Here is an 11138-nt window from a genome sequence, read left to right as displayed (position 1 = left end):
GCATTCTGAAGACTCCGACGATGATCACAGTGGTAGGGTCATTACGGCTAACCCATGCAAAGTGCATGGCCATGAGCTTCTCAATCATCATCATCAGCCTAGTTACGCCCACTGCAGCGCAAAGGCCTCTCCCATACTTCTCCATCTACCCCAGTCATGTAGAAATTGTGGTCATGTCGTCGCTGCAACCTTTTTAATCTCAACCGCCCACCTAACTTACTGCCGCCCCCTGCTACGCTTCCCTTTCCTTGGAATCCAGTCCGCAACCCTTAATGACCATCAGTTATCTTCCCTCCTCATTACATGTCCTGCCCATGCCCATTTCTTTTTCTTGATTTCAACTAAGATGTCATTACCTCGCGTTTGTTCCCTCACCCAATCTGCTCTTTTCTTATCCCTTAACATTACACCCACCATTCTTCTTTCCATAGCTCGTTGCGTAGTCCTCAATTTGAGTAGAACCCTTTTCGTAAGCCTCCAGGTTTCTGCCCCGTAGGTGAGTACTGATAAGACAGCTATTATACACTTCTCTTGAGGGATAATGGCAACCTGCTGTTCATGACCTCGGAATGCCTGCCAAACGCACCCCAGCCCATTCTTATTCTTCTGATTATTTCCGTCTCATGATCCGGATCCGCGGTCACTACGTGCCTTATAAGTAGATGTATTCCCTTACCACTTCCAGTGCCTGGCTACCTATCGTAAACTGTTGTTCTATTCCGAGACTGTTAAACATTACTTTAGTTTTCTGCAGATTAATTTTTAGACCCACTCTTCTGCTTTGCCTCTCCAGGTTAGTGAGCATGCATTGCAATTGGTCACCTGAGTTACTAAGCAAGGCAATATCATCAGCGAATCGCAAGTTACTGAGGTATTCTCCATTAACTTTTATCCCCAATTCTTCCCAATCCAGGTCTCTGAATACCTCCTGTAAACACGCTGTGAATAGCATTGGAGAGACCGTATCGCCCTGTCTGACGCCTTTCTTTATTGGGATTTTGTTGCTTTCTTTATGGAGGACTACGGTGGCTGTGGAGCCGCTATAGCCGCTTCTCAATATCACTTTTAATTTGGTGTGCCTGGAGAAATATACACAGTGGATATCATAATCCTGTCTTCATTTATATGGCACAGACATCCCCACAGTCGGCGGCATTGTCCTCTTGTGAGTCAATGGTGTATGGTTGTACCTATAGTTTGTCCTTTGCATAAATGTCAACGTCTCGTGCTCGTGAGTCCAGGTGCTGTTCACAAACAATTCCAGTATATAGCCATCGACGTGAAAGAAATGCATCTTTATTTCATTTATTATTACTTATTATTAGGGGCGAAGTGCTTGAATTCACCTCGACCACGGGTCGGTCTGGTATTTAACTTTCTGCGGGATGGGTTCATGCTCACCTTTTACAGCACGAGCTGTTAGGGCATATTCCAAGAGCCGTTTCAGTTGGCGATGGTTTCAGCCACCTCTGCCACTAGTGTCTGGTGTCCGTAGCAGCTATCTCCTGAAATGAGAGAAAAAAAAAATGGCTGTGGCTTAGGTAAGGTTAAGCCCAGGATGTGAAGCATACTAGCCTTTATCTTAGTTGTTGAACCACTGTTTAGCCTGGTGAACTGCTGTTGCTTGGCTATATTTGGTTCGGCTAGACGAAGAAACAACTCATGCAGGCGAGCGCACGAGCTGAGACCCGGCTATGTAGCTACGCGGCCGCAAGCGAGCGCACGAGTTGAGCCTCCGCTTTTGCAGCTGGTATGACGCCATATGGTAGCTACGCGGCCGCGCGCGGCGCAGCAAGGAAGAGCATGGTTGCGCGGCTAGTGTGCTTCGCATAAAAAAAAAAACGTAGGTCCCGCCCGGATTGAGCGCAGGCCCGCTGCTTGGGAATTAGCTGCTCTACCACTCGGCCACACCAGTGCTTGCTAGTATCCTGCGGAGAAATGCACTATAAACGTGTCCTAGTGCACGAGGAGACACGTGTTGTTATCGATGTCATGTATCTCATAGGGTTACTGTTGTAGTGGGTGGCAGAGTAACGGAGACGATCCAAGAGCACCTACCGCACTGTTTTATTTCAGTGACAGCGAACTATATATATAGGCTGCTTGCCTATGACGTAACATAAAAAGAACGAATCATGTTTGACACAGTACTTCATATCACTTCTCCCTTTCTTTTAAAACTGAAGTCTTTGCACGGGTCTTCGTTGTCGGGTAGACCTCCGCAAGACCGGCGGACTTGGGGGACAGAGAGCCTGGTCGGCTGGGAGGGACGTTGGAGGTGTTGTCGAAGGAACAGGTGCAGCGCCAGTTGCTTCTGGAGTGGCCAGGCTGCACCGGCCTTCTGGCGTTGACGTGGGCCGATTCTTGTTGTCCGGGCTGGGTTGAAGCGAGTCGGGAGCCTCCGCTTTTGGGGTCACGGGTGACGCAGGCACGCGACGGAAAATGTGGTCGAAGTGACGTCTGGCTAGGCCATCTTGAGTGTCGACCGTTACAAGGCGTGAACCCTCTGTGCTCTTGACGATGCCTGGACGCCAACGCTTCCCTTGGCCAAAGTTGCGCACCCACACCTGGCCCTTGCCTGGTCGCCGGACTGGAACCTGGGAGGCTGCGAGCAAGTTCGAGGTAGAGACGGGAAGCAAGTATCCAAGCACAAACGAATTTGGTAGTTCAGCAGCATCTCTGAAGGAGACTTGCAGCACGGTAGTGGGGTACGTCGATAGCCTAGGAGCACTCGCTCTAGTTTTGTTTCGAGATCGTTCACCATCGAGTGCTTAAGCAGGCCATCCTTTATTGTGCGGATCGCACGCTCTGCCAGACCATTAGATTGTGGGTGGTACGGTGCACTACGTAGATGAGTTATGTTGTTGACAGTCATGAACTGGGAAAACTGCTGACTTGCAAACTGAGGCCCGTTATCTGATACAACTGTTTGCGGCAAGCCAAAACGCGCAAACAATTCTCGAAGCCGCGCGATTGTGACTTCTGTGGTCGCCGACTTGACGGGAAGTGCCTCAATCCATTTAGTATGCGAGTCGACGACTATCAGCAGCATGCGTCCCTCTATCGGTCCGGCGTAATCAATGTGAAGCCTTGACCATTTGGTTCCCGTTTCTGGCCAACAGATAGGAACCTGTCGATGGGGCATTGGCTGAGCTTGTACACATGAGATGCACGAACGTGCAAGGCTTTCGATCTCACCATCCAACCCAGGCCACCAGAACAGCGTCCGAGCCAGTCTTTTCATCGCAGATGCACCCTGGTGTGACCGATGTAGCTCAGCGAGCATGGAGACTCGCGCTTTGCGGGGTACGACGATGCGATGACCCCAGTAGAGCAGGCCTTCTACGCTTGACAGTTCCAGTCTTCTGCAAAAATAAGGATGAAGGTGATTTTGACACGGTGACAAGCGTTTAGGCCATCCATTCAGTACAAAGTGCTGCACAACGCTAAGGTTTTCATCGCCATTCGTCAGCGCCCGTATGGCATCCGCTGGCACGAACGAGCTGTCAAGGGTCTCTGAAGACAACACGTATTCTGGTAAGGTGCCCGATCGAGAAACGTCTGTTATCGGCACGGGCAAGCGGCTGAGTGCGTCCGCGTTTTCCTTGCCGGCCTTGTACTCTATGCGGTAGCTATATTGGCTTAGAAACAGAGCCCATCTCTTAATACGTGCCGACGCCATTGGGGGCTTCGGCGTGTGTTAACGTGCGTGAACGGAAGGCAATGGGCTTATCCACTTTTCCAATTCAGTGCGAGATTACGGCACCTAAAGCCGAAGGTGACGCATCGCATTCCAAACGCACTGGTTGGCTGGGATCGAAATACGTCAGAACAGGCGAACTCAGAAGTGTTTGTTTAGCCTTGCGATACGAATTTTCCTGCGCCGTTCCCCAGTGCCATTTACGCTCTTTTTCAAGCAGAAGATACAACGGGGCCAGCATCGTTGACATGTGTGGCAAGAACCGGTGATAATAAGTCAACAGACCCAAAAACGAGCGCAGTTCGCTCACATTCGTAGGCCGTGGCGAGTCGCGTATTGCTGCCAGGTTCTTTTCAAGCGGATGCAAGCCGTCTTTGTCAATGCGATGGCACAGGTAGACGATTGAGTCTTTGCGAAAATAGCATTTTTCGGCCTTCAGCTTGATACCATTTTCTTGAAGCCTGCGCAAAACGTCCCGAAGTACTGAGCCATTATCGTCTTGACGTTCCGCAATCAATACATCGTCCAAATACACCTGCACGGCTGGAAGACCGGCCAGGACCGTTTCCATGCGCCGCTGAAAAATCGCGGGAGCCGAGGCAACTCCAAACGGAAGACGGTTATAGCAGAACAACCCCTTGTGAGTGTTTATCACGGCCAACTTCCTCATCCAATGGGAGTTGGTTATAGGCATCCTGAAGGTCCAGTGTTGTGAAAAATGATCCCCCCCGTAGCGACGCGAAAATGTCTTTAATGTTTGGTAAAGGGTACTGCTCAGTTATGCACGCAGCATTAATTGTGGTTTTGAAATCACCGCAGATGCGAAGGGAACCTTCTTTCTTGAGGACTGGTACGATTGGCGCCGCCCACTCAGAATGTGCTATGGGCGATAATACGCCTTGCTCTACTGAACGATCCAGCTCAGTTTCCACTTTTTCACGAAGAGCATAAGGAATTGACCGCGCGTTGTGGAACTTCGGTTGGGAGCCTTCTCGAATGTGGAATTTCACAGGTGGCCCCTGAATGTTTCCAAGTCCTGGCTCAAAAAGGGCAGGAAACTCGGTCCTGAGGCTGTCGGGATCTGCTGACGTCGATTGAACCGTAGCGAGAAACCCGGACGGAAAAAGCGAGAACGCTTGGATTAAGTCCCTTCCGCAAAGGCTGGGACCCGAGCAGCCTGTAACTATCAATGTGGCAGGTACAGTCTTCCCCGCAAAATGGGCTTCAAGGTGCAGTTCACCGACAATGGGTAGCTTGCCCAAGTAACAGCTGAGCGTGCGTTTGCATTTCGATATGCGTGGCCAAGTCAGACGGTGCTTTAGATACACCTCCTGCGGAAAGATAGAAAACGGTGATCCGGTGTCAATAATCGTGTTCAAGGGCACGCCACCCCAGCGGATAACTCTGCGGAACGCCTGGAGCAAAGATTTCTTTTCCCGTGATTCCTGCAATGTGAAGACTGATGAAATATCGCCTTCCTCCGTTTCGGACACAGCGCTCTCATAATGAACTGCGTTAGCAACGCCATCGCGCCTACGACCAGTCCGGAGGCCCGACTGGGCGCGGCATTTTCTTGCGAAATGACCAGTCTTCCGACAGCGAAAACACTGCTCCTTTTTGTGCGGACAGTCGCTTGCTTCGTGATCGTAGTTTCTGCAGTGTGCGCACTCAGTATGGCTTTGCTTATCTTTGGTGAAGGTCTGATATCGGCGCGATTTACTCGCTACAGTGCACACCGCTGCCTCATTATCAGGTCTAGTCATGGCGCTTACTTCCAGTGCGGCTGTCTCTGCCGCTATGGCAATCGTTTCAGCTTGGGCAAGTGTGAGCTCAGTTTTTTCAAGCAGCGTCTGCTGCACCGCCCGATTTCGGATGCCACAAACAATGCGGTCCCGTAACATACGGTCCAAACTAGTGCCGAAGTGACAATTATCCGCAAGCTTGCGTAGCTCGACAACATAGTCCCGGACAGATTCGCTTGCAGCCTGATCCCTTGTAAAGAACTTGTAACTTGCGGCAACCTCATTAGTCTTCGGCGCATAGTGGTTATTTAGAATGGTAAGTGCGTCCTTGTAACTCAGGCCATTTACTTTCTGGGGGGCGCAGTGTCCAGCAAGAACGCCTACCGCCTTCGTTGACAGTGTCGAAACCAAGAGCGCCCTTTTCTTATGATCTGTCTTAATATAATTTGCTTCAAAAAATGCCTCCAGTCGAGTCAAGTAAATATCCCACTTATCTTGATGTTCGTCGAAACATGGGGTACCGAGGTTCGTAGCCAGGGCCATGACCGCCGATGCTCCGTAGACTCGATTACTTTCAGTGCCCAGCAGGACTCCCAGCGCTACCAAGACGCCGCTATTCGTGGCGGGGGCTCCGCGGGGTGGTCATCTTCGTCGCCACTGTTGTAGCGGGTGGCAGAGTAACGGAGACGATCCAAGAGCACGTACCGCACTGTTTTATTTCAGTGACAGCGAACTATATATATAGGCTTCTTGCCTATGACGTAACATAAAAAGAACGAATCATGTTTGACACGTGTGGCACAGCACTTCAGTTACTATACTGACTCTAGAGGACAAGCTACCCATAGGGCCCATGCATTGAAATCGGGAACCGCAAGAGCGCCGCCATGTTGCTACGCACTGAGGTTGCCAGCTCCTGAGACGCTTGCTAAACTTGGTGACAATAGTCAGTTTTAATCAGGCAACCGTAGCAGCGTAGCAGCATGGCTTGCTGCTACGGTTGAGCCGACAGATTGAGTTCCTACAACAAGTTTACACAGGTAATGAGGTAGAGATAACATGGGAGGGGGAAACTACAAAGCGAGCTAAAATAAGAAGAGGTCTCAGTCAGGGCTGTCCATTGTCGTCTCTGCTTTTTATGATTTACATGAGCCAAATGGAAAAGAGACTAGAACAGAGCACAATAGGAACCGACATAAGCTATATGCTGGAAGGGCAGAAGGTATTTAAAGTACTAGCCGTACTGATGTATGCAGATGATATTGTACTACTTGCTGACACCCGAGTAGGGCTACAGGAACTAATGAGCATATGTGGAGAGGAGGGAGAAAAATTGGGACTGCAATTAAGTAGAGAGAAGTCTGGAATAATAGTATACAATGAAGAAAGGGGGGAACCATTGGAAATACAAAGCACTCGATCATGTTGAAAAATACAAGTATTTGGGCATATGGCTAAACGAGGGCAAAAAGTACTTGGAAAAACATGAAAAAATTATGATTGAAAAAGTGAAAAGGAATTCAGCTGTAATGAAACACAAGGCACTATGGAACTATAATAGATACGAGGTGGTTAGGGGCGTATGGAAAGGGGTTATGGTACCTGGCCTCACATTCGGAAATTCAGTACTGTGCATGAAATCGGAAGTTCAGGCATGCATGGAAACGAGACAGAGAAGTGTATACGCAGGTTGGCCTTAGGAGCACACGGGAACACCCCTAATGAGGGAGTGCAGGGGGACATGGGATGGACGTCATTCGAAGGTAGAGAGGCAATAAGCAAGCTAAAATATGAACAGAGACTCCCAGCACTGGAGGAAAAAAGGCGGGCAGGAAAAGTGTACAAATATCTATACATGAAAAGTTTGAACACGAAGTGGACACTCAGAACGAGGAAGCTGAGGAATAGATACCTACAGCCGAGGGAGGGGGTCCAACGTGGTTCTAGTGTGGGAAAGGAGGTGAAGGAGACGGAAAGAAAAATGTGGGCAGAAAGAATGCTCGAAAAGCCAGCGCTATCTATGTATAGGTCACAAAAACAGGAGATTAAGAGAGAGCTCTTATTTGATAACTCGCGGGGCAGCTCACTATTATTCGAAGCTAGGACGGGGGTTTTGAGAACGAAAACATACAGGGCTAAATTTGAAGACGTGGACCTTTGGTGCACAGCTTGCGGAGCCGAAATGGAGACCACTGAGCATATAGTGCTGAGATGCACAGACCTTCGCCCGACTCTGGCAGAGGGAACAGTGGCAGATATGGAAGGGGCATTGGGATTTCCCGGGGAACGAGGGCAAATAGACGAGAAAAGAGTGGCCGTAACAAAGAGGAGGCTAGAGGATTGGTGGAGGAAGTCAAGGGAGAGATAATACCTTAAATCGAGGAGATAATGTTTCCTCTACTTTTTAGATAGTTATTTTGGGGGGAGGAGGGGAGTGAAAACTAGGTTAAGGAAAAGAGGATATAGAGAAAGGGAAAAAAATAATAAAGTAGGAGGGGGAGCAAAAGGCTAGGTGGCGCCAGCCGCCGCCCGTTACAAATGGTAAAGCCGCCATCCATCCATCCATCCATCCATCCAGCGTCTCGCTTGTAGTAGGGTGCGACTGTTTTCACAACAAATCCGTGCAGGGGCGGAGCCTCGCCTCGATGACGTATCACTATTTTCATTTTTTTTTCCTCTGTTTGGCGGCGCGGTCGGTGTGCGGCGCTTCGGTTCGAATCAGCTTAGAGTTACCGTATGTGCTACCGCAGGTAGCATATTAGCCCCGAGAACGAACGCGAGCGGCGCTGCGAGCGCCGCTCGCGTGACGTCAGGGCACGGACTCGCGCCTGTCGTCTGCTACAGTTCGGGCGTTGTCCGGGCGCTTTCTGCGGCGTTTTCGTTTGTTCGCCCTCGTTCTCTCTGCTTGTATACTTATGGTGGTCGTCTCAAATATATTTTTACGACGGCTTCCTTTGCGAACATTTATTCAAAGAGCTAATTTCTTAGACAACAATGCAGCTCTCGAAGGCAACGCTACAGTGCCAGCCGAAGCGACGCACACCAGCCCATTGCGGGTTTTTCATGCGCGGATAGACAATCGCAAAAGCATAGCCTATAGGAATCCAGTTATGATACCATACCTGCCGCGGTGCAACAAGTATGTCACAAAGCTGGCTGTATATGACTTCTACAGCAGTTACGTTGATTTTATTCCGCTAAAATAGGTTTGCTCACGACGAGTATATAGTTCATGGTATAATATCGAATTTTTGCATTTCCTCACAGAAACGCTCGGCAGTAGCACGGGGACTTAACTAATACTGGAGCTTAGATTCTACACGCCTCACTTGCTTCTTTAACTGCCTGTCAACATTAGGCGGTTCTTCACGTGTTTATTTTTTTTAAGCGGCGGAAACTTGAAGTAAAGTTAATGAAGGCTTACAGCTATTTACAGAGTACAAATAGGAATGTACCAATATATATTTCCTTTTCCGTGTTACACGTTCAACCCACCTCTTTAGGGCGCGTTTGTTAATGATTGATAATGTAAGTTATGTTCCTCTTTTTTTTTGTCTATATTACCAAGTGTATATCATTTATTTATTTCAATGCCGCAGTGTGTTTTGCATTGTTATTGAGGGAATATTTCACTGTTCTTTCATATATTGTATAACTGCAATGTTTTATGGCCACTATATAAATGTAATTTATATGGCGCTTGATGTGTTACCCCATGCAGCCATTTGTACCTAAGGGGGTGAGGTTACCTCAAGCCGCGTCTGTGCGACTTTTTTCCCTCATCCACCTCCACTTACCACTCCTCTGTACATGTGTGTGTGTAAATGGAAATTAATAAATCAAATCAAACTCACTTGAGAAATTTACTGGTGCTTGCTGCTTGAGGAATATACATGACGAATTTGTTTGGCGAACTGACACAGGCTGCTCGGCCCAATTTTTTTAGTGAAGTATGCCTGCTGGACCGCATAGCTGCAGCCAGAAAGAAGTCGAAGCATCAATGGTTAGTAGTATGGGACATATTGAAGATATCGAAATTCCCCCGGTGGAGGGTCAGAAATCAAGTGAAAGTATATGCAAGGCTTGTGGTGCTTTCTTTATGAATGTTTGCGATTGGATTGGAGCAAACTTAATTTGCCTGCAAGGTTCTCTTTTATGTACCGACGAAGCGAATAGTTATCCGTTTGTATAATTGAATAACGCTGGATCGAGACATGGTGAGACAGAAGGTGCTTGAATTTTCCTTTTGTATACAGGAAATCTAAGCTGCGGTGTAGTAGCTCGAGAATACTTTAGCCATTCCAGTTGGCGCTGTAAAAAACATGCTTTATGGTTTTAATTCGAAGTTGTAGTGAACTGATGGGTTTCGCGAACATAGCGTGCCTCGCCATACGGACAGTCGATTGCTACCGTTACGTGATCAGGGGTGTGCCATATTGTCGATAAAGTCTACTGAGGGCCACTATGAAACATTTCATCACTTTCAATTGAGTGGCTCTCGATCTTAACAACGAAACTTTTCTCTCAGGTGATTGCTACTATGGTGTTTGTGAATTAACTATGTAAATACTCTACATGACGCGCCGTCGTGTTAGCAGCCATGAGCAATTCGTTTTTTGGAGGCCTGTTTCAGAGGGGAATGAAAGTAGCAGCAAACTTTTTCATAAGAAATGCGCACCTAACTATTTTTTTACGCATTAATGAATGGCCATATTTGAATAGAACAACACACCAGAGTAATAGGAATCATGGTGAGAGCTTCGCTGGGCAGTGTCTTTCTAAAATCAGATAACATGTTGACGCCAATTACCAAATTTTTCTTCCACGTAAAATGCAATGCCTCTCATAGCTAAATACTAAAGGAATGTTAAATGTTTAGCGAAGCATCATACACAACTTCGCGCGTTGAATTTGCAGATATTCTTTTTTTAGTCAAAATTTACCGATAGACACGGCGCATATATGCATTGCAAAACCTAGTAGACCCCTTTAACGCTACTTAGCTTGCGATATCCAAGCCGCAATGTTTCTCGACTCACACGCTTTTGAAGAAGAAACTGTGGTTAAGGTATGGCAGCTGAAAGAAGCCGACGTATTCTTCAATACGTACGGCTCGAGCCACCCATACCCCAAGCATACACGAAGGGAACGAGCGCGCGGCAGCCGAGTGAGCCGGAGCGAGCGGCGTCCTGGCCGTGACGTCACTCGCGAGAGGGCGCCACTCCTAATTCTCGCCGCTAATAGGTGGTGCACGAGGCGTATAGGTGGCGCGCAAGGCGACTCAATACTCAATATGATCAGCTCATATCTGGCTTAGCGCCTTGAAGATGGCTTTACCTTTTTCACAATAACTGTCGCTAAGTGACATCATGCTCCGCATAGACGCTTCAGAAACGGGGATACGGTGCATGCTTCATTGAAGGGGAAGAAGTCATGAACGCCAAGAACGCCAAGAACGCCATATTATTTGCCGCGGCGTGAAGGCCCGCAGCGCATCGTCTGTCACTGTGGAAGAGCTTTGCCTGCAGACGTCACATGTCCGGCAGAAACCGCACGAGCTAGAACTTATTTATGACCACGAAGGTTCTATCAAGGTACGTTAGCTTGTCTTTTATCTTCGTGCTAATCGCGACAGCCCGCAATGCCTGCCTTTCGCGCACTGCCGTTTAGCGACAGAGTAATTTTACTGCTCTGTG

The 11138-nt window shown here is 48.3% G+C and overlaps 1 long non-coding RNA gene across 1 annotated transcript in view; it reads right to left on the bottom strand.

Annotated features, from left to right (window-relative positions):
• Window positions 1–1341: 1341 nt before the first annotated feature.
• LOC139051625 (uncharacterized) overlaps window positions 1342–11138 on the bottom strand; it is a 42267-nt gene continuing 32470 nt past the window's right edge. Inside the window, exon 5 of the long non-coding RNA XR_011509454.1 lies at window positions 1342–1505. This is a non-coding gene — a long non-coding RNA (uncharacterized lncRNA). The remainder of the gene's footprint in view (window positions 1506–11138) is intronic.

This window comes from Dermacentor albipictus, unplaced genomic scaffold (assembly GCF_038994185.2).
Source record: "Dermacentor albipictus isolate Rhodes 1998 colony unplaced genomic scaffold, USDA_Dalb.pri_finalv2 scaffold_13, whole genome shotgun sequence".
Classification (NCBI taxonomy): Eukaryota; Metazoa; Arthropoda; class Arachnida; order Ixodida; family Ixodidae; genus Dermacentor; species Dermacentor albipictus.
The sequence above is the reverse complement of the archived record's forward strand: the minus strand, read 5'-3'. Positions and strand labels throughout refer to the sequence as shown.